Source organism: Lissotriton vulgaris, chromosome 1_1, assembly GCF_964263255.1.
Source record: "Lissotriton vulgaris chromosome 1_1, aLisVul1.2, whole genome shotgun sequence".
NCBI lineage: Eukaryota > Metazoa > Chordata > Amphibia > Caudata > Salamandridae > Lissotriton > Lissotriton vulgaris.
The window spans coordinates 248,243,699-248,250,909 of NC_141685.1; the positions used below are offsets into that span (position 1 = coordinate 248,243,699).

At 56.1% G+C, this 7,211-nt stretch overlaps 1 pseudogene; it reads right to left on the bottom strand.

The window, feature by feature from the left end:
* Window positions 1-977: 977 nt before the first annotated feature.
* On the bottom strand, window positions 978-2,009 carry LOC147746517 (nucleosome assembly protein 1-like 1 pseudogene; annotated as a pseudogene).
* Between the last annotated feature and the right edge of the window lie 5,202 nt (window positions 2,010-7,211).

Consider the following 7,211-nt stretch of genomic DNA (forward strand, 5'->3'; position numbering starts at 1 on the left):
CTTGTAAATAGTCAAATTGAAAATGCACTGCCTCCTAGTGAGCGCAGAGTACTGCATTTGTAGAGATGTAATGGAAAGGCACAACTAGTGCAAGCAGACAAACCCCCAACTACTGGGCTGAAATACTTCGGTTGGTTCGAGGAGATGACTTTCTAAAATAAATCTTGGAAAACAGTTTATGACCCCTCCAAGGCTGCAGTCAGAAACTACATGACAAGACTTCACCGGAACCAAACAATGGAGCAGTGAACTAACATTCATGCCAGGATTTTCTGCATTTTAAATATGCAAGAAAATGAGCCTTAAATTGCTAAGTAGAATGGAGTCTTACATTTGTAACTTCTTTAAATGTTTTATTTATATTTCAACAAAAATTCATTTACTTGATTCTACCAAGAAATACAAAAACATAAGGCTGCAAGTAACTAGTTGTGTAGGTAAATCCTCAAGGCCACTTATTTGCACACGGCTTCACTGATGCTTGCACTCTGCTGGATTCTGATCCTTCTTGGGTGTAGGATTGTGTGATGTAGTCTAGTGGTTGGGGGGTGGAGTTAAAGGGAGGAGCAGGAACGGGAGGAGCCGGGGACAGGAACTAGAGCAGTTAGAGTAGGGACAGGGTATGAGCAGGATGCACCAAATAAAGCTCCAGTAAACTGCAACCAGAGTCTGTGATTATGTGTAGCACGATGCTACATTGGGCTCGTAATCTGGATCATCTTCCTCCTCACCCTCCTCCTCATCGCTTCTTCGCCTTCTTCATCATAATCATCGTCATCTTCTATAGCTTCACCAGTGAAGTACAACACCGATCAGGGGCGGCTCTAGGCTCATGGTGGCTCTGGGCAGGGAGCGTAGGTAGGGGGCTCCGGAAGAGGGGGTCCAGGCGGGGCAGACTACCCCCCCCCCCCCCCCCCCCCGAGCTCAGGAAGGTGTGGGGTTTGGTGGCCCTGTGCAGGTGCACAGCTTGCACATGCCTAAGGCCGGCCCTGCACCGACCGTGGGACAATACGCTCCCTTAGAAAGTGACCAATTTCAAAATCTGCCGCAAGGATTGCTTCTGCATCGTCGTCCAGGTCGCCACTTTCTGGAACTTCTGGCGGAGTGAAGAAGTGTAAGAATGAATCATTTGGTACAGTCTTTGTAACCGTTCTAACTATGCCGCGCCCCTTATGCTTCTGTTTCTTCTTGATAGTTTTCAAAGTTGCATTTTTTCCTTTCTTCCAGTCTATTTGGCACCCTGTGCAGCCCATCATTTCTGGCCCACCAAAGGAAAAGGGATCGGATTCATCAGGCTCAGACCTCATTTTGAAGGATTTTGTCAATATTTCATTTGAGAAGAACTCATTTGATTCAAAGTAAAACTCTAGTGTGAAGCTCATGGGTTGACCAGCGTCTGAGAATTTAACTTTGATATCTTTTAAATGTTTCAAAATGGGTTCATCGTGTTCCTGAATCATGTCACTGAACACGGTCAGCCAGAATTCTGGAATACCCTTGGGATCCTCTTTCTCTTCATCTTTTCTTTCCTCTTCAATTTTCGCTTTCTCCTTCATTTCCTCTGAAAGTTCTTCCTCTTCATCTGCTTTCCATTCACATTCTTCTTCTGTGGGCTCGTAACCTGCATTGATTATTTCGCTACGCTTGTCAAATAAGGCTTGATAAAGAGCAGCATATTTTCGTTCCAACTCGTGAACCTCTTCATAGAATTTAGCTTCGATCTTTGCACATTTCACTTGAAGATTCTTCAGGGCATTTACGCGCCTTTTGACTACTTTAGGCAAGCTTTCTATGTATCCTGTTGACGTGCCTACTAGACCATCCAATCGCTCTTGAAGGGCTGCAAGAATCTGGGGATTTTGCATCATCTGTACAGTCAGCTGGCGAGCTTAGCTGTTTGCATCTTCACCAGTTTCTTCATCTTCTACTTCCTCAACGTCTTCCATGTCTTGTTGGTCAAGCTCATCCTGCTCTTTGTTGTCTAGGTCTGCCATGTTGATGTTCTTAACAGCGGGAAACGGTGGCGGCTGAAGCCGGGCGAGCTGCGCAGTGACTCAGGGCGGCAGAGCGCGAGAGACAAGAGGAGGCGCCCCTCGGATGGCGGCAGGAGGGTTTCAAGTCTTACAACCAGTGATGTGCTTATTGAAGATATTGTCAGAAGCTGAAGCACTTAAAAGGGTCACAATGATGAGGTCATTGAAGTCAATCAAAGTACAGTGGTGCAGATTTACAAGCCCCATGCGTCGCCGGTGCATCACATGGCGTGACGCACCAGTGGCGCAGCCTGCTAAAGGATATTTACAAGCACAGGTTAAGTCACCCTGCGTGACTGAACCTGTGCTTGTAAATATCGCACCTGTTCACGCAACACTTTGCGTGTTAGGCGCGGGACATGGGTGTTGCTGTGGATGTTCCCACGCAACACCCATGTCCACTGATGCATTTCCAGAAGTATAAGAAATCGTAAACCTGGGAATGCGTCAGTTTGCTGCGAAACCATAGGGGTGGCGTAGCCAAGCGAAACGAGGAGAATTTTTTTCATCCCTCTCGTTTTTTTCCCTTTTTCAATGCATGCTGCATTCTACAGCACGCATTGAAAGTGGAAAAGGCCTGCAGTGATTGTTTTTGTGCAGGAAAGGGTCCCTTCCTTCACAAAAGCAATCTCCCCATGGCGCAGGCATCCTTGACGCAGAGCATGTTGGGTGACGCATCCCGACCCAGGCCTGACTGAGGACGCCCGGCTTCAGTAAATCAGCACTACCTGCCTCACCTAACGTGATTAGTGTTATGTTATGTCATGTTATAACGTATTTATAAAGCGCGCAGCTACTCAAAAGAGTGTCCCAGACCACGTCGCAGTCCAAGGAGCTAACTTTTTGAAGCTCTACCCGGTGATGTTTAGTGTCAGAAAGAGGCAGGTGAATGAGGTGCTTGTCAGCATCTAGGATGGGGAGCAGGGGTCCAGAGCCATGGAGGTGAAAGTCAGGGTCTGGCAAGGCCGGACTGGCCGTAGCGGGCACTGGGCATTTCCCAGGTGGGCCGGAGGGGTGAGGCCAGTTTTGTGCTTGTGGAGGCCAGTTTTGTCACTGGGGCCAGTTTGACAGCAGTGCTGCATATTCGGCCCCCTGTAACAAAAGCGGGAGTGGTGCTTCTAGCTAGCACCCACCCCTGCTCCCAGGACCGGTCGAACATCAATCTGCCAGGGCTGGTTGTGGTTCCGAGTCTAGACCTGGCATCTGGGAGGGCGCCTTACCACACAGGAGGAGTCCTGGGCCACGCAGGTTAAAGAGGTGCTTGTCAGCATCTGGGAGGGGGCCTTGTCTCACAGGAGGGCTCCTGCGCCATTCAGGTGAAAGAGATGTTTGTTTGTGTCTGGGATGGGGCCTTGCGGCACAGGAGGGGTTCTGCACCATGCAGGTGAAAGAGATGCTTGTCAGCGTCTGGAAGGGGGCATTGCTGTACAGGGCGGGTCCTGCACCATGCAGGTGAAAGAGATGCTTGTCAGCGTCTGGGATGGGGCCTTGCTGTACAGGGCGGGTCCTGTGCCTCTCGAGGCCGGGTCACCCCCTTGCTCCCTCGCCTGCTGATCCTGCTAGCCAGCCAGCCTCCTTGCCAGCCTCCTGCCTGCCGCCACCGACACCGTCGCCCCCCCAGCACCCCGAGCGGCCCAGTCACAGCTGAGCCGCCCGCTCGCCACTTTTCCCGCCGATGGCCCCCTGCGGCCCCGCCCACCACCGGCTCATTGGCCCAGCCGCTCGCCCAGCCCAGCAGACCCGCCCTCCCGTCACCCTTCTTAAGGGGAGAGCTTGGTTGTCACGGGAGTGACCACTGTGCCTCTCGAGGCCGGGTCACCCCCTTGCTCCCGCGCCTGCTGATCCTGCTAGCCAGCCAGCCTCCTTGCCAGCCTCCTGCTTGCCGCCACCAACACCGTCGCCCCCCCAGCACCCCCGAGCGGCCCAGCCACAGCTGAGCCGCCCGCTCGCCACTTTTCCCGCCGCTGGCCCCCTGCGGCCCCGCCCACCACCGGCCCATTGGCCCAGCCGCTCGCCCAGCCAGCAGACCCGCCCTCCCGTCACCCTTCTTATGACGCCCCCTGAGCGACCGCGCAGCGGACGCGCGCAGCGGACGCGCGCAGCGGGAGCACCGATTGAGCGCCGAAGGTGCGCCAAAGGTAAGCCCGTCTGCGCCCGTCCGCGCCTGGACCGCGCCGAGCGCCCGAACCCTTGGCCCCCGAGGACCCCAGCCCACCCGCCGGACGTACGACGCCGCCACCCTCAACGCACTCAACACCGGCCGAGTCCCGAGATGCTACCGAGCCACCCCGAGACGCACCCACGGACCCTTCAGCTGCCACGCCTGCAAGTTCACCTGCATCCGGACCTGTCCCGCACCCGTACCCACCAAGCCGAACACCAGCAGCAACCACCTCAAGTGCATCCTGCTCAACACCCGCTCCGTCCACAGACATGCCGTCCAACTCTGGAACCTCCTAGACACCACATCTCCTGACGTTGCCTTCCTCACAGAAACCTGGATGAACGACTCCTCAGCGCCCGACATCACCATCGCCATCCCAGATGGATACAAGATCACCCGGAGAGATCGCAACCAGATTGGAGGAGCCATCGCCATCATCCACAGGGACACCATCCGCATCACGACCAACACCGACGACACCCTGACTACCGCCGAACACCTACATTTCCAGATCCACACCGACCCCAAGACCACCCTCAGAGGCACCCTGATCTACCGACCCCCGGGATCACGCACACCATTCAGCAAAGACATCGCCGACTTCATCAGCCTGCACGCCCTCCCCTCCGCTGACTACATCCTCCTCAGGGACCTCAACTTCCACCTGGAGAACAACAACGACCGCAACACCACCACCCTGCTTGACAACCTCGCCAACCTCGGACTCAAGCAGCTGGTGTCCACCCCCACCTACCTCGCCGGACACACACTCATCGCCTTCAGCCACGCCACTGGACTCCACTGGACGGACCACAGCTGCGTCCACTTCACCTTCAGAAGAACCACGATCCACCACCACCAGCAACAGGTTGCTCGAAGAAGCTGGAACAAGATCACAGCCGACCAGCTCGCCGCTTCCCTGAGCCAGCACCCTCCCGCCAGCTCAGCGAACCCCAGCCAGGCCGGCGACAACCTCACGAAGTGGATCAGCAACTGCGCGGACGAATTCGCCCCAATGAGGACCCCGCCCTGCAGAACCGGCAGCAAGAAGGCCCCATGGTTTACCGACGAACTCAAGAGCTCCAAGAAGAACTGCCGAGCCCTCGAGAAAGCCTGGAGAAGGGAGCCAACACCGGACAACATGACCACCCTCAAGATCGCCACCCGGAAGCACCATCAACTGATCCACGCCACCAAGAAAACCGCATTCAAGGACCGGCTGGACAACAACGCACACAACTGCAAGGAACTCTTCAACATCGTGAAAGAGCTCTCCAACCCCAACGCCGGAAACAACGACATCACCCCATCGCAAGACCTCTGAAACTCCCTCGCCTCCTACTTCCACAACAAGATCTCTGACATACACAACAGCTTCAGCACACACACAACGTTCCCCACGACCGCACCAACGCCCCCCACCACCACCCTCAGTGCCTGGACCCCGATCAACACAGAAGACACCATCCGCACGATGAACTCTATCCACTCCGGATCCCCGACCGACCCCTGCCCTCACCACGTCTTCAACAAGGCCGACGCTGTCATCGCACCCCACCTGCGGGACATCATCAACACCTTCTTCGACACCGCCACCTTCCCTGAGAGCTGGCAGCACGTCGAACTCAGAGCTCTACTGAAGAAACCAACAGCGGACCCCACCGAACTCAAGAATTACCGCCCCATCTCGCTCCTCCCGTTTCCAGCCAAAGTCATCGAGAAGACCGTCAACAAACAGCTGGCCGCCTTCCTCGAGATGAATGGATCCCTCGACCCCTCACAGTCTGGCTTCCGAGCCAACCACAGCACCGAGACCGCCCTCATCGCTGCCACCGATGACATCCGAGCCCTGCTGGACAACGGAGAAACAGCGGCCCTCATCCTCCTAGACCTCTCCGCGGCATTCAACACTGTCTGCCACCGCACCCTTGTGCAGCGCCTCAGCAACGTCGGAGTCCAGGAGAAGGCTCTGGAATGGATCATCTCCTTCCTCGACGGAAGAACACAGAGAGTCCGCCTACCACTGTACAAGTCAGAGGCCACCGAAGTCATCTGCGGCGTCCCTCAAGGATCCTCGCTCAGCCCCACCCTCTTCAACGTCTACATGAGCCCCCTCGCGGCCATCGCACGCCAACACAACCTCAACATCATCTCCTACACGGACGACACCCAGCTGTTCCTCTCCCTGACCAACGACCCCGCCGCCGCCAGAGCCAACCTTCACGAAGGGATGAAAGACGTAGCCAAGTGGATGACGACCAGCCGCCTGAAACTGAACTCTGACAAGACGGAAGTCCTCATCCTGGGCTCCTTGCCCTCCGCCTGGGATGACTCCTGGTGGCCCCCTGCCCTGGGCACCGCACCCAAACCGACAGACCGCGCACGTAACCTGGGCTTCATCCTGGACTCCTCCCTCTCCATGACCAGACAAGTCAACGCTGTCTCCTCGTCTTGCTTCAACATCCTGCGCATGCTACGTAAGATCTTCCGGTGGATCCCCACCGAGAACAGGAAGACGGTCACCCAGGCCCTCGTCACCAGCCGACTGGACTACGGCAACGCCCTCTTCGCTGGAACCACCGCCAAGCTCCAGAAGAGACTCCAGCAGATCCAGAACGCCTCAGCCAGACTCATCCTCGACATCCCCCGACGCAGCCACATCTCCGGACATCTGAGAGACCGGCACTGGCTCCCCGTCAACAAGAGAATCACCTTCCGTCTCCTCACCCACGCACACAAAGCCCTACACGATCAAGGCCCGAGCTACCTCAACAACCGCCACAACTTCTACGCTCCCAAACGCCATCTCCGATCAACCAGTCACGCCCTTGCCGCCGTCCCCCGCATCCGAAGAGCGACAACAGGAGGAAGGTCCTTCTCCTACCTGGCCGCCAAGACCTGGAACTCCCTCCCGACCGACCTGCGCCTGACCCAAGACCACCTCTCCTTCAGGAAGAAGTTCAAGACCTGGATGTTCGAGCAGTAGCGGCAACCCCCCCCCCCCCCCCACCCCT